Below are 27,910 nucleotides of genomic sequence, written 5' to 3'. Positions count from 1 at the left end.
GCAGCATACCAGAGCATATAGGCTTTTTAATATACTTTTTTTCTTAAAATTTTTTAATGTTTATTTATTTTTGAGAGAGACAGAGACAGAGCGTGAGTGGGGGAGGGGCAGAGAGAGAGGGAGACACAGAATCTGAAACAGGCTCCAGGCTCTGAGCTGTCAGCACAGAGCCTGACACGGGGCTCGAATTCACAGACTGTGAGATCATGACCTGAGCAGAAGTCGGACGCCCAACTGACTGAACCACCCATGCACCCCAAATAGACTGTTTTTTAAAGCAGTATTAGATTCACAGCAAAATTGAGAGGAAAGTACAGAGAGTTCTTCTATGCTTCATTGCTCCCACACATGCTCAGCCACTTTCATTATCAACATTCCCATCAGAGTGGTACACTTGTTACAATTGATGAACCTGCATTGACACATCATAATCACCCAGACTCCATATTTATATTAGGGTTCACTCTTGGTGTTGTACATCCTATGGGTTTTGACAAATGTGTAATGACACATATTCACCAATATTATACAGTACTATATGATCCACAGTATCATACAGAATAGTTTCACTGCCCTAAAATCATCCTATTCCTGGCAACCATTGATCTTTTCACTCTCTACATAGCTTTGCCTTTTCCAGAATGTCATATAGCTGGAATCATACAGTGTATAACTTTTCAGGTAAGCTTGTTTCACTTAGTAATATCTATTTAAGTTTCCTTGAGATCAAGATATCTCAAATATAGCCATCCCCTTTTTTATAATAGTCCAGCTGATAATTTTCACTTAAAGTCTTTTTTTTCCATTTAAAATATTCTGATTCCACATTAGATCAAAGTTTTAAAACTTTGGAAATCATTACTGAAGTTTCCCAAGAAGCTATTTTCTCCCCTTTTGACCACCAATATTTTATTTTCATCCTTAATCTCAAAAGTTTGCTCTCCTATGAAGGGAATTTTCATTATAGTATTATTCTTTTCAGACCCTATGGTTTATAGATAGACACACACACACAAGCTCATTTATTTATAAATATGTATATGTTTTTAAATTTTAAGATTTTAGTATCTTTAAAAATGACAGACCCTAGAAACCAGGTCTGTCAATGGCTGTTGCCTTTTTCATTCATCTTCCAAAGAGCTCTCTTAAAGAATTGTTTGTATAGTAATAAGATGAATTATAATAATAAACAGTACCTTCATTATTCATTAAAGAAAAATTCACTAAAGAATGATAACTATTAATCAATGTTTTATCAATTACATAATAGACCCTATGTAATGACTGTCTTGTATATTGGCATGGCATTAAATTTAATTCATATTGATTAGTGCAAAGATAAAGAAATAGAACTGTAAAATGAAATATTTATAGTCTCTGTCAGAATTTCAAGCTTGAGTATTTATTTCATGTCATATATTGTGTAAGTTACCAATCTAAGATCATAACATAATTTGGTGTCTGGGAAATTGCATAAGTTTAACAAAAAAATATACATATTCTTAAGTTGTTTTCCTACACTGACATGTAATTCTTGAATTCACATTACATTTTGAAAGAGGTGTATTCATCTGTGAAATAGTTCAATGAATACACTTGCACTTTACAAATTCACTATTTAAATATCAACGACAGATGCATTAAACATTGGACAACAGATTCAGTGGTCTTCAAAGTGAGACATGCACACACCTTAGTTGCTATGCAAATTGAACCAGGGGGTATGTGGCAAGAAAACATTAGAACACATATTTCTTGTTAACTTTTGAAAATCTCATCTATTTAAAATAGTTTTTTTTTAATGAATTTCCATAATCTATAAAATATCAGTAATGGGAACACATATATGTGATTTATAAATAATTTTTTTTTAATGAGTGTAGTACCTTTTTTTTTAAGAGCATGGATCAAAATAAAAAGGTTGTAGACACTGACTCTAGATATAAAGCTCATTGTTCTCTGTTGTATGGCTCATACCTAATATAGTCCTTGACACAAAGTAGATATGCTCAATAAATATTTGTGAATGAATAATTAATCAGAATGGGTAGGGAAGGGCTCCATGCATTATTTAAATCTTGGAATGCCATGGAAATAGGCCCAATATATAAATAGGCCAAGTAACATTTTCCAGACCTGTTTTTATTTTATTTTTTTAGGACACTTAGACTTTTAGTGGTTGCTATGATACTAGATGGTCCCAGAAAGCACAAAGCCCTCTGAAATGCATTCCAGAATTGTTGTTGTTTTTGTTGTTGTTGCTTTAGCTTTACTGAAGAACACAAAATTAAAAACAAACAAGTAAACCACATAAGTAGTTGATATACTAGAATTCCATTTCGACTTAATGATGAAGAGGAAATTAGGTAAGAATTTGCTATTGAATCTAAACATGTTGAAAGGGAGCAAAATGAGGTGCTGACAAGGATACTTACCAAGACACATCTTCTAATGTTCAAAATCTAAACCTTTAAAAAATCCTTGCAAGACTTTATACCTTTAAGTTTCTACAGGTTTCTTAGAGTCTTTAGAATTAAGTAAAAAAGGAGAAATAGATATTTAGAGAACAATTCTTTTTAAAAAGGAATGAGTGACGGTATGGTTTCTTATACAGAAATGATAGCCCTGTTATTTTGGAGAGAATGGTAGTATTTTCTCAGAAACCTGCAGTGTGGGCTTCAGCAAGAAATGAAAGAAGTAAGATTTCTTATTGACAGTTAAACTTGAAGGTCAAAACAGAGAAGATAATTGCATAGGTATGCAAAGTCACTGGAAAGACAGTCTGAGCTGTCCCCAGATTGAATGAATCATTATGTCCAAAGAAAGACTGTTGTTAATAAGGTGAGGGCTACTCAGTCAAGCAGCACAGTTTTCCTAGCTGCTAAGACTTCAGAGTATTTGACCTCAGATGAGTTCTAGTGTAGTTATGGATCCAGGGGGTATTCCCAATGGACTTTTGAGAGTGCTTGTTTTATTTTGTTTTGTTTTCAAATAAGACTTTCCTCATTCTGAGTTTCAGTGTAGTGTTTTTGCTTGCTCTGATTTCATCCCACCAAAGGGCCTTCTGAGCAAGGGGCCTTCTCCTGATTTGGTTGCTCAGTTGTGTTCACCTACAAGAAGAAAAATATACTGATTATATGAATTTGGGTCCTTTGTAATTCCCGAGGTGGTGGTTTCTTACATTGAACTAATTAGATGGTTTCTGATGATGTTTGGAGTTCAAGCTGAGGAGGTGACCATGGTAAAGATGTAGGCACTCCAATCTATGAGACAGAGTTTTTGTTATGCATGAACTGATGTCTTCTTTCAGTTTGGATTCATTTTAGGAACCATGAAAATTGCTCAGGTCTTATGTTTCCTGAATGAGGACAAAAGCAAAGTATTTGGCATAGAAATGTTAAAAGGTTGGTCTGAATGCAGAATTTAGCAGTCCCTGGTCCTGGGCTCCACTCAGCCTCTGTTTAAAGAATTTAGCTTGGCTGCCTCTTCTTTGTGCTCTCTCGTTTACCCCAAAAGTGATTTGTACACAAAGCACAAAGTACTTCCGTGTCTATATGAAAGAGCAAAGAAACTTGGACTTTGCTATGTTTTTTATAGGGGTGGCACAGTCATTTCACATTGTACATTGTACAGCAAAGCTCCCGTAGATCTAGCAGCAGCTCTCCTCAATGTTTTCATCCTTGGAGTAGCTGTTTAAAAATCAACCTGTCTCCCCACCCTCTTTTCTTTGCAGGTGGTGCTCTTTCTTACACATACACACCCCAAATTTCACAGTCCTCAGCCCAAACCCTACCCCTTTCAAAGTCCTGCCTACCATCAGGCCTGTTCTCCCCTGAGAAGAGCAGTCTTATCTCTGAATGCCCTCCTCCTGTTGAATTGTCCCCGAGATTCTTAAGAAAAAAAAAATCCATTACATCAGTATAGCAATGAGAACAAAAACTTCCTTGGAAAGACTGAAATAATGTGTCATTTTAGTTTTAAAAATAAACAAGTATCAGTTGGATGATTTCTTATTTAACATAGTCACAAATTCTTTAAAAATGTGAAAATTAAAGCAAAAGAAAATAATTATTTAAACCTTTGAATTTGGTAATAAATGATCCAATTACAGGTAAAACCAGAAAGGCCTTGAAAAGAATTCCAAGGGATGTTTTAAAATATCAGGCAATGAAAGAATACATAAAGAATTATATTTATTTTTTAGATTACAAAGTCAATTGCTGGAAAAGCATTCCTCTTCATCACAGACCATTATCCAGGTTATGGCATTATTATTTTTTTAATCATTAATTTGGTGGTCTTTCATTTTTCTATTATTATTACAACAGTACTATGAGGTCATTATACACATTTTCTCCCCCAGCTTTAATGAGATGTAATTGACATACAACATCATGTATGTTAAAGTGTACAATATGTTGATTTTATGCACTTATATATTGCAAAATGATCATCCCAGAACATTAGCTACCACTGCCATCACTTCACATAATTAGTTTCTTTTTTGTGGTGATAGCATTTAAGATTTACTGTCTTAGCAACTTTGAAAGGTTATTATGTTTTGTTTTTATTTTATTCTAAGGAAAACCACTTGACTAGTCTTCACCCACTGTCAAGTGATCTGACACTAGGCAAGTCATTATGTTTCTTTGAACTTCAGTTTCTTCATCTGTAACATAGGATTAATATTTGCCCTGTTACAAATATTAAATGATATAGTTAGTGTATGGATAATAAGGAAAATTTTAACAATTGGCCCCACAGTCCTTCTAGGGAAGAAGTTAAGGGACAGTTGCCTATGTGCTAGGTTATAAGGTGAGAGTTTGCAGTTTTTTTCCCCCTCAAAATTATCCCTCCAAAAAAGAGAGCAACCTTAAATTCAAGTCTCATACATCATTCTTTCAATAGTTGGGCAACAAATAACTAGGGAGTATATGTCTGAAACAGCTTCAATCAGTGTTAATTTCAGTTATTTATAAAGGTCACCTGAGATTCTTGGTTATTTAAAAAAAAAAAAAAAAAAAAGAAGGCAAAGAAATTTAACCCCGCTACTATAATCATTATTCCCTAGGGTGACCTCTGAATTGTAAGTGTTGAATGTCATTGTAAATAAGGCTTAAGTGTCACTTTAAAAAGCAATAAATTAAATGGTTACATTATGGAGGACATAAATAACAAGTTGATTCTTACGACTTGGGATAAAATTTCAGTTTAAGCAGTCTGGCAGGATTAAAAATGCTGTACTTCCAACTAGTTAGAAAGAAACGAACTTGATGTGTTTGGAGGAACTGTATCAGATGACTTAACAATGGCTCTATTGATGGCAAAGACACTCATGTCAGTTGTGAAGAATTTTCATGAACTGTGAGAATGAGGATAAAAACCCAGTATTTTATAAAGCAGTATAGGTTCATGTGTGTTTTTAAATATGATTGTGTGATTCAGTTGATAAACTCAATACCGTAAGAAGACATTTGACTATTTCTCCTATGTCAATCATTTAATGTTAGCCAGAAACTTTTTAAAGGGGATCTTCTCTTTTGGAAAATGCATTCTTGGATCTCTTATATTCAGGCACAGATGGTATCCTGATGGGTATTTTGTTGGAGAATTTGTGGCTCTAGACGAAAAGAGGAGTTTGTTTGCTCCTAAGAGTAGGGGGCAAGAAGTGAGGGAGGCAGGGAGGCTATAGTCACCCATAAGTATAGGGAGATGGGCAGGTGTACATTCCCAGTGTTGAAGAAACTGAACCACAGGAAAAGAATAGAGATGAATCTGTTCATCTGAGATTACCTATGTGCTGCAATATAAACCCCTTCCAAGTCTCTCATGACACCCCAGATCTTCAGGAATTCTGCACACTTTCACAAGCTTTGTGAGAGTAGAATTTTTGTGGAACTCAAGAAAGGGGATGTCTTGCATCTGAGTTAACACTGGAATTGGGCAGAAATAGCTTGGAAGCCAAAATGACCTTAAGAGTATGGAATATTCTCTGTTCTCTCACCTTGTACCTGTGGGAAATTTGAGGAAAGCTCAGAGCTTTCTTTCACCAAGCAGAGGTCAGGTCAGTCTCCCCCAGACCAAGCAGGAAGGGGGCACCAATGACATGTGTGAATTGGGAGCACTAACGCACTTAACAAAGTTAAGATATTATTATTACTTTCTGTCCAATAACTTGCATCAAAAAATTAACTACTTCTGATACAAACCCAATGGAGTATTTTAAGTGTCCAATTCTATGACTTTAAGAAAATGTATTGTTTGAGGCCTTTGTGTATTTTTAGAACTCAGGTTTATTTTCTCTTACCTCATTTGAGCCCTATTTTCAAAGAAAGAGTATTTGAGTAATTGATTATTAATTTGAAAATAAGTACTTTGTGAAATAAGAAGAGTGTCTCATTTTTCTGAAATCAAACCTGTCACTAAGTGGGTTTAGATCTTCTTCCTTAGTTTTTACATGAAATTTAAGTGCTTTTGCTAGAGCTTCACACTTTCTCAATTTTTCTGTGTACCAATTTTATAATTTACTTTTATTTTACAAAAAGATCAGAAGTTTGACTTCATTATTTATGTTACCAGCGAGCTTTTCTCAGGAACATAAATACTAGGAGTAGAGAACATCTAGGTCATAGAACCCAAGTTGTGGAAGGCTCCAATAAAACCTTTAGGAGTATTACTTTTCAAAATTAATGGAAAAAGCTTTATCTTCAAGAATCAGAAGTTATTTTTAAAAAATCAACAAGATGGAATTAAAACAGGTTCTAATTTTTTTCTAAGATCTTCTTTATATATCTCTAGTTTCCATAATAAAAACAGCTTTTATCAGTTTTGGTCAATGAAAGTGGCATTTGATAATCTTTGGTAAGAAAAGTAGTTATATGAAGTTGCTTCTGTTATTAAGTATTGATAAATTAGTCTTATTTGAGCCATTTTATTTCTTAAATAATTTTAAGCATGTATCTGTCTTGAAAGCATGCATCTAGCTTATGCAGGACTGAATAATTAGGGGGAAAATAAGCTGGACATGCTTTGTAGTTTACTGTCATATACAGTAAGGATTTATTTCTGAAAATATTTAAGATTTGAAGAATGGGGAGAGGCAAGATGCCACTTTTTTAGTCTCAAAGGGCTTTTACTGTGATCTTTATGTTTCTTGTTATCTTGAATCTATTTCTGTAAAACTTGTAGTAGCTATTTTCCAAAAGAATTTGAGGCACAACTGCTGATATATAATTACAGCCATATTATTATGTCTCTTGGTATAATCCACTATAATCAAAGTTGTTTACTCCCTGATTATATATCCAATTGTTCTACCAACCATGAAACAGTTGCTATGAATGTTCTTGAGAACCAATTTTTTCCTCCTTCTCAGTCCTTCATGAAATCTGCTTCTGTGTTTATTGTAAAATCTTGAAGAACTTGTCTCTTAGACACTAGTTATCTCCTACATAAAATTTCATGTAAGAAATTTATTTTGAAATTTAGTTTCAAGGCCCCAACTTTCGATTCTGACAGAGAAGAATGAAAATTGAGGGAGAAGCAATCAGGGAGACGTAACTCAAAAAATAATTCTCAGAAAAAAAATTATCCTAGTAATGGCTTTCTCTCTGGCTCATAGATAGCTCTCTTCTCACTGTACCTTAACAGGGGAGAGAGTGAAAGCTCTGGTATGTTTCTTACAAGTACACTAATCCTATTGGATTAGTACCCTACCCTAATGACCTAATTTAACCTTAATTATTTCTATAAAAGCCCTATTCCCAAATATAATCACATTAGGGGATAGGGCTTTAATATATCAATTTTGTGGGGACACAAACATTCAGTTGATTACATCTGTATATCTTGAACTCTTGACCCAAGAAGGGCTGACAGTCACATCAGCAAATCTGAACCTAGACACAGGGAAGCCATATCTATTTTTACTATGCCAGGGAAATCCAGGAGGGCCAACTTGATAAGTGTAGTTCTTATAATACTATTCTGAGCCAAGTAATACCAAGAAACTGGAGTTATGTTAAGGGCTCAAAAGAAAGAAGTCAGATCCACCTTTGGATTTTGGCTGAGAATTCCTGGGGATCAGGCACTACTTGCTCACCTTTTCACAAGGTCCTTCTAAGGAATCACATAGTGAAAGGCTACAGGCCTAGAGAGACCCATGCCAAGGATAATGAAGCCTTAGGATATAGCAGTCATCATGAGATCCTATGCAAGGGGTAGGTATGCTGTTATCTGCTCATTATCTAGACAGAACTGAAGTTAGACCACTCACCCCTAACAGGCAAGAGAAGCAGGTTAGTCCATTAGATCCAAAGAGCTGGAAATTTTCCCTTCCTTCCTCTTCCCTACGCCTCCCTTTCCTTGTTTCCTTCTTCCTCATCTCCCCCTAGTTCTTATTTTTCTTCTAGAATACTTTAGGTGAATATTTGGCTAAAAGTAGGGAAGTCTCCCTTATATCTGTCAGGCCTCAAATAAATTAATAAACTCTTTTATACATCACTGAATAAAAGGTTCAAAATGCCAAGAGTTAAACATTAGTCAAGTTTTTAAATAAAGTTACTTCATTGTCTACTCAAGAAAAGGTGAAGTAAAGATGGATCTGCAGAGTCCTATTCTGGCTGACTCTGACCATAGTAGGACCAAACAGGAGCATTAGAGCTTTCATCTTGCCAGTGGGGGGACAGTGAGAGGTAGAGTGGAGTACAGTTTCAGTTTCAGTATTTAGCAAGCCTTGGGGCCCTGTATATTAAAAACTCAGGAGTTCCATGCTGATAAGTACCTGCCCCAAGAGATTGATGAAAGCCAGTACTGTTTCTGCCTCAATTTTCTGTTCAGCACTCCAGTTCTCTAGGGAACTGTAAAGCCTAGTACAGCCCTTAAGTCTGGGAAGAAACGGCTGTTGCCCAAGCCTTGGGTTTTGGGCAGCTTGCATATCACAGATATCAAATTTCAAAGACTTGAGAATATTTTTTTGGGAAGTTTGGTAACTGATAGAAAAAATGAGATTTGTAAGAGAGGGATTTATGAGCTGAACTGGGTATCCATCAAGGCCAGAAGATGCAGGGCTGAGAACCCTCACCTGTGATAGTGGTAGGAGAGTGGGGAAGAGTAGGTGGAGAAAATCACAGACTCTGCCCCGGGAAACCAGAAAGAGGGAGTAGTTGTTTTATTTGAAGCTGGCTCCTATTCATTTAAAGTGACATCTAAGCAAACTGGATTCCATAGATAATTGTGCTCCCTTTGTCTCCTTTGGGAGGAAATTCTGAGAAGGAAAAATTCATCATGAGGAGGAGAATTGGCCCCCTTCAGCATTCTGGGGAGCTTGTCTGGGTCACCAGGCATGGGCCCAGTTTCTGCTCTGCTCTCCCTTACCCCAGCAGATCCATGTTGGACCAGAAGAGGGGCCTAATAACTTAGTCATCAAGGCTTCAGTGCAATATATGGAAAATTGGTGGGAGAGAGGGTGGCTTGGGGACCCTTACTACACTTTTTCCAATTCCCCATGCTGGGTTACATGACAGGGCCTGGATCCTGCATCTGAGATTCTGGTCATTGTCTGAGGTCTGATTTAATAAACTGATTACCTGAAGGAAAAATGCTATTTCTAGCTCTTCTGGGCTTGAGTTATTACTGCCCTTCCTCCCTAGAACTCCCAACATCACCACATTTACCACCACAACCCCCACATTGGGCCATCTTGGGTAATTTGGTTACCTTGAGCTAAACCCTAGTTTGCCTTGGCACATTGAATATTAAGTAAAATTAATTCTCCCTTAACCCCATTTTCTCCCAGACCTGATTCTCTGGTGAAAAATGATGATTTCAGGAAAATTGCAAATCAGATGGAAATTCTGGGTTGGCTGCTATAGGACTGTCATTACAAGGTAACATACACTGGGTGGCTTAAACAATAGAAATTAATTTTCTCATAATTCTGGAGGCTAGAAGTCCAATATTGAGGAGTTGGCTAGGTCAGTTTCTCCTCAGGCCTCTCTGCTTGGCTTGTAGATGATTGCTTTCTCAGTGTCCTCACATGGTCTTTCCACTATGGATGCATATTTCTAATGTCTCTCTCTTCTTATAAGGACCACAATCATATTGAATTACGGTCCATACTAATGACTTCATTTTAACCTAATTATTTCTTAAATACCATATCTCCAAATACAATTACATTCTCAGGTACTGAAGGGTAGGACTTCAACATATGAATTTTGTAAGGGACACAATTCAGCCCATACATGTCACTTATATACTGTGTGACCTTGGGAAAGTTATTTAACCCTTCTGAGCCTCAATTTCTACATTGTAAAGTGGGGAGAGGAATATCCACCCTATGAGGTTCTTATGAGAATTATATATATACTATATGTAAACAATCAAAATGATCTTTGGCACAGAGTAGACCCAGAGACCCTGGGATGCCAACTTGACTATTATGGGGTAGATGAATGTGTGATCAATAGCTTGTCTTATACAAATTGCTCATACTACAGTCTCTGTGTGCGTATGTGAATGTGGGTAGAAAACACATAATTTCCAGATAACTACTCATGCTTTTTAGTGTCTGATAAGAGTATGTATAATTTAGTTTGAGGAAATAGCCCTGTACAATTTCAAATTTCAGAACTGAAAGTTATAATCAAATTCAAGTGTTAAAAAATGAAGGGAGACCTGTTTTTATTTCACTGTAGTTTTTTTTTTTTTTTTTTTAACTCTCAACACTTTAACTTTGGAATGAAGCAGTTCAAATTATATTCTCTAATAGTCTTTGGTGTGCATTTTACAAATGGGAGAAACAGAGCAAAACAGAAGAAAGGAATGTACCATTGGTATAATGGAGTTCATTTTTCTTCTTTTTCAATATATTGTTTTTGAAGTGGTTTCCCACAGGAATAGAATTTCCTTCATGAAAGTTGAAATGAAACTGAAGAGCTCTTCACACAGAGAACACCATGTGATTCCAAATGTGCTTCCTATCCCTTTCCATGTTGAGACTGGATTTTCTGTGACATCATTCTGAGGAATGTGTGCACCATGGCTGGGGTTATCGTATGGGGCAAGGTCCATCTCAGGGAACAACAGCAACAAAGAGAAGATAAGCTAAAGAGAATTTGCTTTTCCTTAGTGTCCCTTGCCATGTACATCTGGTAATTTCCAGAGGCTCTGGTCAAGGGCTCATCTGGGGACAGGGCTGAGCTGAGCCCATTCTAATTTAGGTCATCAGAGAGGTACAGGAGGAGTGCTCAGGCCTATAGTTACTCCTGTAGTTTGATTCAGGGGGCAAGGTGCTTTGGCCTGAAAAAGGGCATTCTACTCCATGGGCATGAGCACATCAAGGAGGAAAGGAAGGGAGGCCTTGCACTGATAGTTTGATGTCTTTTTCTGAACACTCTGGGGGCATTTTCAGGACTTTGCACTCATTTTTGGTAGTCTTTTCCCATCCTGTCTAATGAGATAGTTCTTTCGCCCTGGCAGCTAGTTTAAGTGCAGATAACTTTCCCTTATGCCTTCCATCTACTTCTCCCATCTCCCTGAAAGCCCCAGACCCAGGCCTCATCTCTGGGCAGTGGTTATGTCTTCTCACTGGTTTCTCCAGCCTTTCTCAAACCCATGTTCCACACTGGAACCAAAGTGTCCTACTGATAAAGCTCCAAATCGTTTTTAGATCCCATAGCAATGCCAGATAAAATACAAGATACCCAGTAAATTTAATTTAGATAAACAATATTTTTTAGTATAACTATGCCCAATTCATACTTATTTTAAAAAGTTATTTGTTGTTTATCTGAAATTAAAGTTTAACTGGGCATCGTGATTTTTACCTGCTGAATATGGCAAATCAGGGCCGTACATACTCTAGCCCAACCTTGCTTTTACCATTTTGCATATCACAAGTTCTCTCTGTTGCTTAACTGCTTGCAATTACCCCAAACAGGCTGTTCAGTCTGAATTCCCCAGAACAGACCCTATGACAAGGCCTGGTGTGCAAAGCACTTTATTTGGGAAGCTCAGAACATACTGGTGGGGAGTGGGGCAGTAACACAGGAAAAGGAACCCAGTGCCCACAGTTGGACTGGCGCCAAATCCCTGGGGAAATTCTGGGAAACACTGTGAAACATATTTAGAATTATCCCATCCAAGGGGAGAATAAATGGGGGAATTTACGTATCAGCTACACCACTCTGTCATTGGTTGAGGACAACCCTTGGGGATGTTATATTCCTTCCAGGTTTTTTACCAGCATTTTCCAAAAAAGGGAAGAATGCCCCTCTGCTTCCTGGGGGAAATCTTAGGTTTAGATGCAGATACAGGCAAGGTGAATGTGCGCTGGAGAACAGGACATTTTCAAGCCCAATGTACATGGGCAGGGTAGCCACCTGCTACACAGATAATACTTTTTCCCTTCTAGGTCTTTTTCTTAGCTACTGTCTCAGACTCCTCCCATCTCTCTACTGCCCTTTGTTCTACTCATTCTGTAGTATTCAATTTAGATGTCACTTCTGAATGAATGCCTTCCTCCTCCACCCCCACCCACTCATACATCCAAAATTCAAGTGCTCCCCACATCCTTGTGATAACTTCTATTACAACTCTGACTAATTTTCTATTACAATGTTAAATAAAGCTTTTCAGGCAATTTAGTTATGAGCATGTGTCGAGGTTTATTAGAACTTTGCTGCAAGGAAAAGACCTGTAAGACTGTATATTAGCCAATTGAAAGATGATTTCTTGTAAGAAATTTTGTAGTTAGAAGAATGATTACATAATTATTGTTGAATCAGATATAAAAAAGAAGAAAGAATGTTTGGTTAAAGATCACCAGATTCTAGGGGTAACTGAGTGGTTCAGTCGGTTAAGTGTCCAACTCTTAGGTCTTGGCTCAGGTCGTGATCTCATGGTTCATGGGATTAAGCCCCATGTCAGGCTCCATGCCAAGTGTGGAGCTTACTTGGGATTCTTTCTCTGCCCCTCTCTCTGCCTCTCCCCCACATCCAACCCCTACCCCTGCTCATGCATGCAATCTCTCAAAATAATTAAATAAGCTTAGAAAATTTTTTAAAAAAAGATCATCAGATTCTTGATTGGCAGTCATCAGGGTAACCAGTCACTTGATTCCCCAGAGCAAATTTTCATCTATTAAAATCTGTAGAGAAATTGTTTAAAAATTAATTAGGAGTAACGCTTTCTCCCAAAAGAACATAATAAATTATATCACTCAAAACATGTTGTTTTTTTTTTTTTTTTCTCAGACTGGGATAGCTTTTTCTTTTCTAAAAATGTGATTACATGTTTCCTTCTCTTTTGCCTCCCCCTAACTCCTTGAGGTTGATAACTATAACTAGTTATTATTATACATGCCCTGTAACTAGTACAGTTGCAGAGCCCTCAGTACACACTTTAATGGGGACTAAGTTAAAGTCAATCAATTTCTTATATACCAGCATTTAATAAGTAAATTTAAAATTAAACACATATTACCATTTACATTAGTACCCCCCAAATTTAAATATGTAGGTGTAAATTTAACAAAATATGCACAAGATCTATGTAAAGAGAACTACAAATCTCTGATGAAAGATATTAAATACATGCATACATACATACACATTCCATGTTCATGGATAGAAAGTCTCAATATTGTCAAGATATTAGTTCTTCCCACTTTATCTATAGAGAATCAATGCAATCCCAATCAAAATCTTGGCAACTTACCTTGTGGACATCAACAAATTGATTCTAAAGTTTACATGGAGACGCAAAAGACCCACAATAGTTAACTCAATATTGAGGGACAAGAACAAATTCAGAGAACTATACTACCCAGCTTCAAAACTTACTATAAAGCTACAGTATTCAAAAAACTGTGGTATTGCTGAAAGAATAGAAAAGTAGTTCATTGGAACAGAATAGAGAATTCAGAAATAGACCAGCATAAGTATAGTCAACTTATCTTTAACACAAGAGCAAAGACAATAAAATGAAGCAAAGATAGTCTTTTGAGGAAATGGTGCTGGAAAAAATGGATACCACATGCAAAAATATAAATCTAGACATAGACCATTCCTTACAAAAGTTAATTCAAAATGAATCAGAGTTCCAAATACAAAAAAAAAAAAGGCTATAAAACTCATAGGAAGTAACAGGAGAAATCTGGGTGATCTTGGATATGGTGACTACTTTTAGATACAACAACAAAGGTATTGTTCATGAAAGAGGCATTTGATAAGCTGGACTTCATTAAAACTAGACTTCACCAAGATGGTAACGTAGATCATTCCTGACTTTGCTCCCCATCACAAGAAGGAGAGCTAGCAACTATTCAAGATGAGAACTTCACTGAAAGAATTCTAGAACATGAGGGTGAGTCTAAATCACTCCCTACACCACAGAGACAAGACAGATTGCATTAGAAGGGTAAGAGAAGTGACTACCTAATGACTTTTTTTCACTTCCCTCAGGCCAGTGCAACACTATATGGAGGGGTTTTCCTTGAGCCATTAGGTCCTCCAGTAAGACAGAAAGAGAACCCAGGGGAAGACAACCAGTCTTCCCCACTGACCATTGGGGTTGCTTTGTGGGAACCTCTACTCTTATCTCACTCCATGGGGATTTCAGGGGAACCTTGGGGTCTTGACCACTGGGAATCTGACTTATGATGGAGAAGCAGGGAGGATCTTATAACAACAAGCACATGGATCTTGGCAGATCAAGTTTATACCTGCAATGATAAAGTAGTAATCCCAACCAATGGTTTTGCTCATCTGAAGAAACATATTGGTAATGCAGTCTGACTAGGGAACTCATTGGGGTGCAGATCTGCCTGATTTGAATTTTTAAATGAAGGGTATTGCTAGCCCTAGAGCCTTGTTTGCCCGTGCTCAGGCAAGGAGCTGAATAATGGCCCTGCCCACTATGGTGAGTATCTCCTGGTCACATCTACTGGCCAGAGGAACACATACAAGCTGTGTAGAACAGTAGTGCTCAAACTGAGAGGTGGGTAGATAGAGCTTATCACCTCCAGAGCAAAGCCAGTACCAGGCACAGGAAAGTTTCTGTGCTATACATAGGCAGAAGGATTAATTCATAGCCAAAGCTGAGGGTAGCTCCCAACCCCTCCCAGCTAGATAGTCTGGGAAATTGAGAGTTGCCTGGAGTGACCCTTCCCCTTTCCTTGTTCCAGACAAGGGAGCTGGAACATAGGCCTACCTGCTGTGGCTCCCTGTCCCACCTGACCAGAAGAGCTGGCAAGGATGCCTGGGAGCTGTGTGCTGCAGTAGTGCTTAAGCTGAGACACAGGTAGGCAGAACCAATACTTTTCAGAGCAAAGCCAGTGGCCCTTTCCAGCCAGGGAATTTGGGGCACAGGTTGGCTTGAGTTAAGACAACAAAGAGCTTTGCCAGTTTTACAGCTGCTTCTCCCACTATGCCCATATAGAGAAACTAAATTGTAGCCCCACTTATCGCTGCATATAGCCTCAAGGCTGCCTAACCAAGGAACCCAACCAGAGCACATTAGGTAAGCTGTAGAGTCTATCCAATAGCCCTGCTTACAGTGACACTTGAACAGAGAGCCATCTGTGACTTTCCCTGTCTGCAAAGAAGAATTGGTGGCCTCAGCTGACAAGCAAATTTAGTGCACACTTTAGCCTGATTTGGGTCCCCAAACAATGAGCTGTACAAGCCCTAAGTCCCATACTGCTGACCAGTCAGGGAAGGAAAGATAATTCATAGCCTCATCTATTAATGAATATAGTACCCAAACCTAACCATCTAGTAAGTGTGAACAGAGAATCTAGACAGTCATGGAACCCATCCTACAGCCTCACTTGGGTAGTGAACCAAAAAAGCAGCCCTATTCAACTGTTCTCACCCAGTGGCACCACCATCTCCATCCCTGGCCTCAGAACTTGCACAGTTGCCTCACCCCAAAATAAATCATAATCGCAGGCCCCACCTACCCAAGAACATTACCAGTATACATGTCCAGAAACTCAAACTGTTGACTGTTTGAATTTGACTGTTTGGAGACCTGTCTCTGCCAAAACAAACCTATAAAGTCTGGAAGAGGAACCTGATTACTTAAATACACAGATAGCAACATAAGGAATCAAGGATCACAAAAAGTAGGTAAATATGATACCAACAAAAGAAACTAATAAAGCTCTAATAGATGATTTTAAAGAAATGGAGATATATGGACTATAAGACAAAGAATTCCGAATACTTTTCTTAAAGAAGTCTAGTGAATTCCAAGAACACACAGACAACTAAACAAAATTAGGAAAACAAAGCATGAACAAAATGAAAAGTTTGACTAAGCAATAGAATTGAAAGAAAGAAGGAAAGCAAGAAAAAAAAGAAAGAAAGAAAGAAAGAAAGAAAGAAAGAAAGAAAGAAAAGAAAAAAAGAAAGGAAGAGAAAGAAAGAAAGAAAGAAAGAAAGAAAGAAAGAAAGAAAGAAAGAAAAAGAAAAAAAAACATTCTAGAGCTGAAAAATATAATACTGGTGCATGGGAAGATGGCTGAGCAGGTATCCAAGTCTATGCTTTTTGTGTCTGGGTAACATGTCAGTCACCCATTGCAGAATAAGTTTTCAGCAAACTTGTAACTGATCAAAAGCTTTCAAATAATTGGAGGATAGAAAATGTAGTGACATCTACATATGAAATAGCAAACCTTCCCAATTATGGAGGGCACAATTAAATAAAAAAGCATATTATTCCCATCAGTCTGTGGGGTTAACATTGCCTGGCAGGTTACCAAAGAAGACTTTGCTACATCTGATTATATACTACATATGGATGAAAGCAATCTGAGATACTTGAATAGGAAAAGAAATGCAAATCTAAAATTGAACTACTTGAGAGTTATCCACAAAAACAATTTATTATTGAAACAATTTATTATTTATTATGGGAATGAGTCTGACCTTGAGACTATCTACTAGTAGTGTGTGAGGTGCTGCAGAGCCTTCTTGGAGAAAGCCTGCTAATGTCATTACCATTTCTCCCTACAGCCTCATGGTGAGCGCCATAGTCTTCACAGTTAGGCCACAGTTGTTTCTTCAGTCGACTCACTGTTTCTTATCTTAAAAAAATAATTATAGATAGAAATCAGCTTTTGTGTTTGTCAGACAAATAAATAAAAATGTTTGATCCAGAACAACAACAACAAAAAAATTTTAAAGCATCAATAGCAAGGAGAAGTATCTACAAGGGAATCCCCATAAAGCTATTAGTAAATTTTTCTACAGAAATATTTGAGGCCAGGAGAGAATGGGATGACATATTCAAAATGTTAAAAGAAAAAAAAAAAACCCTGTCAACCAAGAATACTATACCCAGTGAAGCTATTCTACAGAAATGAAGGAGGGATAAAGACTTTCCCAGAAAACCAAAAGCTGACGGAGTTCATTACCACTAGACCTGCCATACAAGAGATGCTAAAGGGAGTTCTTTGAATGGAAGTAAAAAGAGCCTAGCTAACATCATAAAAACGTAAAAAATTAGTGTAAAGGTCACTGGTTATGGAATATATAGTCAAGGGTAGATTCTGTAATTTGTAATTGTGGTATGTAATTTACTTACAACAATGGTTTAAAGTTAAGAAAATAAATATAATAAAAATGTCCATAACTGGAATAATCCTTTATTAATTATACACTACGAAAATATGTAAGTTGTAACAGTAATAGCCTAAAATGTGAGAGGGAGAAGTAAAAGTATAAAGTATGCAATGAAGTATTATAATTTTAAGATATTTTATGTAAGCCTCATGGTCATCACAAGGGAAAAACCTATAACAATGATAGATTTTTAAAAAGAAGGAAGAAAAAGATGGAGAAAGAGAAGGAGAAGAAATCAAAGCATATGGATACCAAAGGACATCAAAACATGAACAAAGATAGCAGGATAAGGAACATTGAACAATGGATATACAAAACAACCAGCAAACAATTAACAAAATGGCAGTAGTAGTCCTTACCTGTCAATAATTATTTTAAATGTAAATAGATTAAATTCTCTAATCAAAAGACATAGAATGGGTGAATGGACAAAAAACAAGACCCAATGAAATACTACTTACAAGAGATTCACTTTATTTTCATTATTATTTTTTAATATATTTTTTTTTACTTTTAAGTGATTCTAGGTTTACAGAGAAGTTGCAGAGATGGTGCAGAGGGCTCCTGTACTCCTTGCTCAGTTCCTGCTGATGCCAGCATCTCAGGTTTCCACAGTACTTTTGTCCAAACCATGGAAGCAGCATTGGTTTATTGCCTGATGCAAGGCTTTATCTCCCAGGCATCCTTCTTAGGTCTGGTCCAACCAGGCCTACCTTACATGTCGCAGTTCTGAACCTGCTCAGGGCTGTCAGAGTTTGTCAGTGAGCCTCATTCAAGGTCTATTTGATGTAAGATAAGGTTCTGGGCTTTCAGGTAGAAGACCACAGGGATGACTGTTCTCATCAAATCATAGTGGGAGCATGCAATATCTTGTCTAGAATTCTGGCCTGTGGCACATTTGTAGCCATAGTGGATCCATTATTTCTCCAAAAGGTGTGAGCTTTCTTGAGAGAGTGGTGATCTTGTGTCTCCTGTATTTTTCTCTTTGGAAGGAAATGAGGGCCCTGCAGGTGAGGTGGTTGGTATTGTTTGCAGTTGGAGGGAAGGTTGGTATGTGACAGCTTTCAGTGGTGCCAGCTGTCATTGCATCCTGTTCTTATTCTTGGGACCCTGGGTGTTGCTTCACTTTAGCCTTAAATACAGACATAGACTCAGAGTGAAGGAATGAGAAAAGTTGTTCAAGCAAATGGTAACCAAAAAAACAAAAAAACAAAACAAAACAAAACAAAAAAAAAGGCAGGGGTAGTTACATCAGATAAAATAGATTTTAAACTAAAAATAGTAAAGAGAGCCAAGATCATTACATGATAATAAAGTGGTCAGTTCATCAAGAGGATATAACAATTGTAAATATATATGTGCCCAAAACCTGAACACCTAAGTATATAAAGCAAAACTAACCAAAAAGAGAAATGATAATAGTAGAGTACTTTAATTCTTCACACTATACAATGTATAGACCATCCAGACAGAATCAATGAAGAAAGAGCAGATTTGAACAAATTATTGACCAAGTGGATTTAACAGACATACATAATATTCTACCTAACAGCAGTGGAATATGCCTTCTTCTCAAGTGTACATGGAAAAATTTCTAAGATAACCATATATTAGACCAGAAGACATGTCTTAGAAAATTCAAGAACATTGAAATCATACCAAATATCCTCTCTGACCATAATAGCATAAAACTATAAATTGGTAACAGGAAGAAAACTGGACAATTCATAAATACATGGGAATTAAACACTCCCCTTAAAAACCAATGGATCAAAGAAATTAAAGAGGGATAAACAAGTTTCTAGAAACAAATGAAAATGGAAACATAATATACCAGAACTCATGGGATGCACCAAAGGTATTTTAAAGAGAGAAGGTCATAACAATAAACATCTATATTAAGAAGCAATAAAAATTTCAAATAAGCAACCTAGCTCTATGCCTTAAGGAACTAAAAAAAGAAGAAAAGGCTGAGCCTGAAGTTAGTAGGAGAAAGGAAATAGTAAAGATTAGCACAGAAATAAGTGAAGTCAAGAACAGAAAATCAATAGAAAAGATTAACCAAACTAAGAGTTGTTTTTTGAAAAGATGAACAAAACTGAAAAATCCTTACCTAGACTAATGAAAAAACAGGATCCAAATCAACAAAATTATAAATGAAAAAGGAGACATTACAGCCGATACCCCGGAAATACAAAGAATCATAAAAATGCACTATGAACAACTGTATACCAACATATTAGACACCTAGGAGAAATGAAAAATTCTTAGAAATATATAACTTACCAAGACTGAACTGGGAAAAAGTAGAAAATCTGAATAGATCAGTTAGTAGTAAGGTTATCAAATTGCTAATCAAAAATTTCCCAACAAAGAAAAGGCCAGGAATTCAAAGCTTCACTGGTGAATTTTACCAAACAATTAAAGAAGAATTAACACCAGTCTTTGTCAAAATCTTCAGAAAAAAATAAATCAAAAAGGAGGGAACATTCCCAAATTTATTTTAAGAGGCCAGCGTTATCCAAAGCCAGAAAAGGTATCCCTGATGAATATAGATGAAAAAACTCCCAATAAAATACTAGCAAACCAAATTCAGAAGCACTTCAAAAAAGGTTCATTCACCATAATCAAATAGGATTATTTCCTGGGATGTAAGGATGGTTCAACATACACAAATCAATTCATGTGATACATCACATTAATTGAAGAAGAAAAAAAAACCCCTAAGTATGATCATCTCAATGGATTCAGAAAAAGCATTTTTAGAAAATTTAACCTACATTCATGATAAAAACTCTTAACAAATTACACATAGAAGGAACATATCTCAGCATAGTAAAGTCCATATATGACAAGACCACAACTAACATCATATTCAATGGTGAAAGTTTAAAAGCTTTTCCTCTGAGATCAGGAACAAGACAAGGATGCTCACTGTCACCATTTCTAGTCAAAATAGTACTGGCATTCCTAGCTAGAGCAATCAGGCAAGAAAAATAAATAAAACAATCATAATGGGAAAGGAAGAAGTAAAATTACCTTTATTTGCAGATGACATACTGCGTATAGAAAATCCTAAAGCCTCAACCATTAGATTTAATCAATGAATTCATTAAAGTTGCAAGATAAAAAATAACATACAAAAATCTAAAAAAGAATTAAATTGATCCTTTTTACACTAGCCATCAAAAACAGTTAAAAAATCAGGAAAAAAAATAATCAAGGAGGTGACAGTTCTCTACTCTGAAAACTATAAGACACTTATTAAAGAAATCAAAGAACACAAATAAATGGAAAGGTATCTCATGTTCATGGATTGGAAGAATTGATATTAATTAATATTGTTAAAATGTTAATACTGACCAAAGCCATTTGTAGATTCAATGAAATCTCTGTTAGGATTCCAGTGGCATTTTTTACAGAAGTAGAGGAAATTCACACTAAAATTTTTATGGAACTTATAGATACCAAATAGCCAAAGAAATCCTGAGAAAGAACAATGCAGGAGGCATAACACTTTTTATTTCAAGCTATACTATAAAGCTATAATATAACAACAACAACAACAACAACAACAACAAAACAATTATACTGGCATATAAACAGACACATAGACCAGTGGAATAGAATAAAAAACCCAGAAATAAACCCGAGCATATATAGTCAACTAATATTTGACATGGGAACCAAGAATACTCGATGGCGAAAAGACAGTCTCTTCAATAAATAGTGCAGGGATAATTGGATATTCAAAAGAATGAAACTGGACCCCAATCTTAACGCTACTCACAAAAGTTATCTTGAAATGGATTAAGAACTTAAATATAATACCTGAAACTATGAAAGTCCTAGAAGAAAACATAGGAATAAAACTTCTTGACCTGGATCTTGGTAATGATATTTTGTTTTTGAATTTAATTTAATTTAAAATTCCAGTATAGTTAAAATACAGTGTTATATTATTTTCAGGTGCATAAATAGCAATTCACCAGTCCCATACATCACCCAGTGCTCATCACAGCAAGTGCACTTCTTAATCCCCATCACCTATTTCACCCATCCCCTTTACCCCCCCTCTGGTAACTATGAGTTTGTTCTTTATAGTTAAGAGTCTGTTTATTGGTTTCTCTCTCTCTTTTTTTTTCTTTGCTCATTTGTTTTGTTTCTCAAATTCCACATATAAGTGAAATCATATGGTGTTGTCTTTCTCTGACTTATTTCACTTAGCATTATACTCTCACTCCATTGATGTCATTGCAAATGGTGTATTTCATTCTTTTTTATGGCTAAATAATATCCCATTGTGCATATGTGTATATGTGGGTATATAATGTGGGTGGGCATATATATATATATGTGTATATATGTATATATATGCATACGTATATATGTATATATATATATGCATAGGCATATATGCATATATATATATACCACATCTTTTTTATTCATTCATCTACTGATGGACACTTAGATTCCTTCCATAATTTGGCTCTTACAAGTCATGCTGCTATAAAGATAGGAGTGCATGTATCCCTTTGAATCAGTGTTTTTGTATACTTGGGTAAATACCAGTAGGGAGATTACTGGATCATAAGGTAGTTCTATTTTTAACTTTTTGAAGAACCTCTATACTGTTTTCCAGAGTGGCTGCACCAGTTTGCATTCCCACCAACACTGCATGAGAGTTCCTTTTTCTCCACATCCTTACCAATACATGTTGTTTCTTATATTGTTGATTTTACCCATTCTGACAGGTGTGAGGTGATATCTCAGTGTAGTTTTGATTTACATTTCCCTGATGGATATGACGCCTAAATCACAATCAACTAAATAAAAAAAAATAATAAATGAGTGGGACTACATCAAACTAAAAAAGCTTCAGTACAGCAAAATAAACCATCAACAAAGTGAAAAGACAACATATGGAATAAGAAAAAAATATTTGCAAAATCCTGTATCTAATAGGGGGTTATTATTCAAAGTATATAAAGAACTCCTACAACTCAATGGCAAAAACAAAAACAAAAACAAAAAAATCCCCTCAAATAGCTTACTTTAAAAATAGGTACAGGGGGCGCCTGGGTGGCTCAGTCGGTTAAGCGTCCGACTTCAGCTCAGGTCATGATCTCACGTTCCGTGAGTTCGAGCCCCGCGTTGGACTCTGGGCTGATGGCTCAGAGCCTGGAGCCTGCTTCCGGTTCTGTGTCTCCCTCTCTCTCTGCCCCTCCCCCATTCATGCTCTGTCTCTCTCTGTCTCAAAAATAAATAAACGTTTAAAAAAGAAAAAAAAAAATAGAATAAAAATAGGTACAGGACCTGAATAGACATTTTTTCAAAGAAGATATATGAAAGGCCAAGAGGTACATCAAACATGCTCAACATTACTAGTCATTATGGAAATTCAGATTGCAACCACAATGAGATATCACTTCATACCTGTTAGAATGGCCATTATCAAAAAGGCAAGCAATAATTAATGTTGATGTGGATGTGGAGAAAAGGGAAATTTTGTGTACTCATGGTGGGATTGTAAATTGGTGTAGCCACAATAGAAAACAATATAGAGAAGCCTCAAGAAATTAAAAATAAAACTACCATATGATTCAGCAATCCCACCTCTGGGAAATGAGAAGGAAATGAAAGCACTAAATTGAAAAGGTGTCTGCACCCTCAGGTTCCTAGCAGTATTATGTACAATGGCCAAGATATGGAAACAACCTAACTGTCTATTGATGTATCCATCAAAATGGATACAAAAATGATGATACACACACATACACACACACACACACACATACACACACACACACATTGGAGTATTATTCAGCCATAAAAAATGAGGAAATCCTACCATTTGCAGCAACATGGATGGATCCTGAAGTCCACTTAGCATTATGCTAAGTGAAATAAATCAAACAAAAACTGTATGATCTCACTTATATGTGGAACCTAAAAGAAAAAAGAACCGTATAGAGAGATTAGATTACCAGAAGTGGAGGATGGGGGAAGGGGAAATTGGAGGAAGGTGGTCAAAAGTTATAAACTTCCAGTTATAAGCTAAAGAAAACGTAGGCATGTAATATACAACATGATGACCATAGTTAGTAATGCTGTTCGATATATAGGAAAGTTAAGAGAGTAGCTAAGTGTTCTCATCAGATGACAAGCAACAATTTTTTCTCTTTTTTTTTTACTTTTTTCTTTTTTTGTGTTTATATGAGATGATGAATGATAGCTGAACCTATTGTAGTAATCCTTTCATGATATATGTAAGGCCAACCATTTTCCTGTATGCCTTAAACTTACACAGTGATTATATCAATTATTTCTCAATCAAACTGGGAAAAAAAAGTAAAGTACAGAGGAGAAGAAAAAAACCTAAGACTTCTGACCTGTGAAAGACAATGTCTAGAAAATAAGACAAATCAGGACTGGGTTAAAATATTTGCAAAAGACACATCTTTTTTTTCTTTTTTCTAAAAACACATCTGATACAGGGTTATTATCCAAAATATACAAAGAACTCCTAAATATTCAGCGATAAACAAACAAACCAATTAAAAATGGGCAGAAGATTTGAACAGATACCTCACCAAAGAAAATATACAGATGGCAAATAAGCATATGAAAATATCTCATTAGGGAATTGCACATTAAAACAACAATAATGTATCACTACATACCTATTATAATGGCCAAAATCCAAAACCCTGACAACACAAAATACTGGTGAGGATATGAAGCAACAGCGCTCTTATTCATTGCTGGTAGGAATGCAAAATGAAACAGCCACTTTGGAAGACAGGTTGGCAGTTTATTTTAAAACTAAATACACTCTTACCATATGATCTAGCAATTACACTCCTTGGTATTTATTCAAAGGAGTTGAAAACTTATGTCCATACAAAAATCTGCATATGGATGCTTATAACAGTTTTATTCATAATTGCCAAAACTTAGAAGACACCAAGATGTTCTTCAGTAGGCGAATTGATAAATATACTGGTATATCCAGACAATGGAATATTATTCAATGCTAAAAAAGAAATGATCAAGCCATGAAAAGACATGGAAGATCCTTAAATGCATATCATTAAATGAAAGAAGTCACTCTAAAAAAGCTACATACAGTATGATTCCAACTATGTAACTCTCTGAAAATGACAATACTATGGGAACAGTAAAATGATCTGTAGTTTTTAGGAGTTGGGGATGAGGGGTGGGGAATTTATTGGTAGAACACAGAGGATTTTTAGGATAGTGTAACCATTCTGTAAGATACTACATTGGTGGATACATGTCATTATACATTTGTCAAAATCCATAGAATGTACAACAGCAGGAGTGAACCTTAATGTAAACTGTAGACTTTGATTGATACATATGTCAGTGTAGGTTTATGGGTTGTAACAAATGTACCACTCTGGTGGGGGATATTTATAATTAGGGAGATTATATGTGTAGGGGGACAGGAAGTACATGGGAGCTCTCTGAACTTTCCATTCAATTTTGCTATGAACTTAAAACTGCTCTAAATAATGAGGTTTATTAATTTTAAAAAATCAGTTTTTAAAAAGGTTTTATTTCCCTCCCTGTGCCTTCCTCATCCTCCTCGGACCTAGTCACTTCCTGAGGTGAGGATGATAAAGCTGGTTGAAAGGCCTACCAAAAAAGATCTTAAACAGGTAGTGTGATTACCTTGCATATACCTCCTAATATAACATTAGAAGCTCTTCCCATCCCTCACCTTGTCTAGCTTAGAAATAATCTAGCACAAAAGGCTGAACCAGAGGAAGAAGAGAGTGGACTCTAAAAGACAGTGAAGACAAAATTATATGATTGCATTTATATGTAGTGTCCAGAACAGGCAAATCTATAGAGACCAGAAAATAAATTAATGGTAGCCAGAGACTGGGAGGAAGGGCCACAGGTAATGACAACTGAGGAGTAAGGGTTTTTCTTTGGAGTGTCTTAAGTTGATTGTGGTTATGGTCATACTGGTCTGTGAATATACTAAAAACTATAGAAGTATGTTCTTTGAACTTGCTGGTTTGTAAATGTATCTCAGTAAAGTTGTTTTTTTAAAAAAATAGGGTGAGGCAAACCAAGAGTTAAAATGATGGAGGGGTGGAAGGAGGAGAGGAGGCAGAGAAGATTGAAAGGGGAGGAGTTTCCTGGCCATCCTCCAACCTCCAACCTCAGAGGAAAATTCACATAGGGGTACCTTCATAGTTTAAAAATTAAGCTTCAAGTTTCTAAGGAACTATAGACAAATGAAAGTCAAGAAGCCAATCCTGAATCTCAGTCTTCCTGTGAATTATGTAGGAATTGGAATAATCATTTTGAATAAAAGGAAGAGACAATTTTGCACATGCTTCTGGGCTTTCTCCATTATGCATTTCTAACAGACAGTGAGGTTGTTTGGGACCAGCTTCCATTCACTTTAAAGGGAAACACAATAGGGAGTTACCTATTTTTAATCCCTCTTGATGTTTAAAATTTTAACATTGTATATCAGACATAGATTTTGGAGAGAGCTATGTACCCAGACTATATTTGTTGGTCCTCATAAAATTACTTTTATTTAATTGTGCTTTGTCATTATGCCACCTGCCTCTATTGAAGAATGTATTGAGAAAACAGCACTTGAAACTCACCATTATCCTCATTGCAGGGGTGGGTCTTTAAAGCATGTTTGTAGACCTGACTAGATCAAAAGCACTTGAAGCTCTTGTCAAATGCATAGATGCGAAGATAATCATAAATCTGAGACTGAGTCCCAGGGATATGATTCTATATGTTAACATATAATTGCATATGTTAATAAAGGTCCTCTTCTGTTGCATATCCCAGCTGAAAATCACTATAGTACATCACATATTCTTCCTTTATAAGGAACCATGAAAAACATCTCTCTTACTTCAGTTCTAGGAACAACTGTTCTGAGCAAATCACCCCATTTCTATCTACCCTCCAACTACCAGCAACATAGGACTTAAAAGACAGTGAATTTTAGAAATGACCATATTTTTCTCTTCAATTCACCTATCAGAATAGTCAAAAACAAATTGTCCAAATTTTCTGTTTCTATGTGATGTGCTTGTATTAGACTAAACTTGTTTTTCTTTTACTCCAACTTTACCTCATCAGTTTATTTTATTCTGCTTGTCATGTATCTTTGTAGGTCACCTCGAATACTTTTTGTAACAAGGGGGATAAATTTGTCAATATTGCAGGATCTTAGCCCAAAGCACCAGAGGCTTATTTCATCTAGTCCTCTACCTTTCCTCCCTTGAATGTGTTATGGCATCATTGTTCCCAGGAAACAATTGTATGTCATTCTTGTCTGAAGAGCTGAAATGCATACAGGTTATTCCTCAGTTTATTAGCCATAGTATTAATTATGGAGATACCATAATACCCCTAAATTTTTAGAAGAAACTGAGGCCAGGAATAACTGGCCCAAAGTTACTCAGGGAATGAGAAGGCTAGGATAAAAAGGCAAAACTCTTAATTACTTTCTTACTGCACTTACCAATTTGCTAATTTCTAGGGATTAATCAAGGAGGACCCTTACTTCTCATTACAAGTGATTTATATTCTAAATACTTCTAAACCTGGAGGATGTGCTCAGGATGACCCAAGACTTAAAAACTAATAATACCCTACTCTTTGGGGTTAGCACAGGAAAGGGAGTTGAGAGCTCAGAGACTAGAGAGATCAGAAGTCCAGAAGTCCACAGGCCTTTGCTTCACTGCCCACAGTGTTGGTCTGTCCTCCTCCAGGCTATCCTTTTAATTCCAGTCTCTCTTCTCCTTTCAGTGGGAACATCTCTCAGAAATAAAATCCTCATATTTTTGTCGAGCAGCTCAGTATAATATGAACATTTTCAAAAAGAAGACAGTTCTTTGAAGACATTTTTTTTATGGGATTCTTTCCCCCTTAAGAAACCAGAAAGGTTTGGACTGAGCGTCTGGATATTAGATGGAATCATTCATACTTTGGGACTAAAGTGTGTGCAAAATTACAACACTCTGAAGGGTAATTTATTTATATTGTATGTCAATTAGTAATATATAGGTGTCCTAAAATTGGTTGTGGTTACATATTGCAACAATTTCTAATCTATTGCTCTTAAAGTGACCAATGAAATTACAAAATATAGTGACAGATGTGATTCCTTTTGAGTCAGTCCACTCCCATTCTGGCTCACATGTTCACTGTTTCTCTACACACACACACACACACACACACACACACACACACACACACACACA

General features: G+C 36.3%; 1 protein-coding gene, 1 long non-coding RNA gene and 1 pseudogene across 6 annotated transcripts in view; 2 read left to right on the top strand and 1 right to left on the bottom strand.

The window, feature by feature from the left end:
- Window positions 1–27,910, top strand: part of SLC9A9 (solute carrier family 9 member A9) — a 711,221-nt gene that overhangs the window by 43,179 nt on the left and 640,132 nt on the right. The gene's annotated exons all lie outside the window — the stretch shown is intronic.
- On the top strand, window positions 16,489–18,034 carry LOC121033784 (low molecular weight phosphotyrosine protein phosphatase-like; annotated as a pseudogene).
- On the bottom strand, window positions 18,082–23,525 carry LOC121033786 (uncharacterized). The gene is made up of 2 exons (XR_005792112.1): window positions 23,485–23,525; window positions 18,082–18,780 (listed from the first exon to the last, which is right to left on the bottom strand). It is a non-coding gene; the product is annotated as an uncharacterized LOC121033786 (long non-coding RNA).

Source organism: Herpailurus yagouaroundi, unplaced genomic scaffold (genome assembly GCF_014898765.1).
Source record: "Herpailurus yagouaroundi ecotype Mexico unplaced genomic scaffold, PumYag 159, whole genome shotgun sequence".
NCBI lineage: Eukaryota > Metazoa > Chordata > Mammalia > Carnivora > Felidae > Herpailurus > Herpailurus yagouaroundi.
This window is presented reverse-complemented; position numbering and strand designations above follow the sequence as displayed.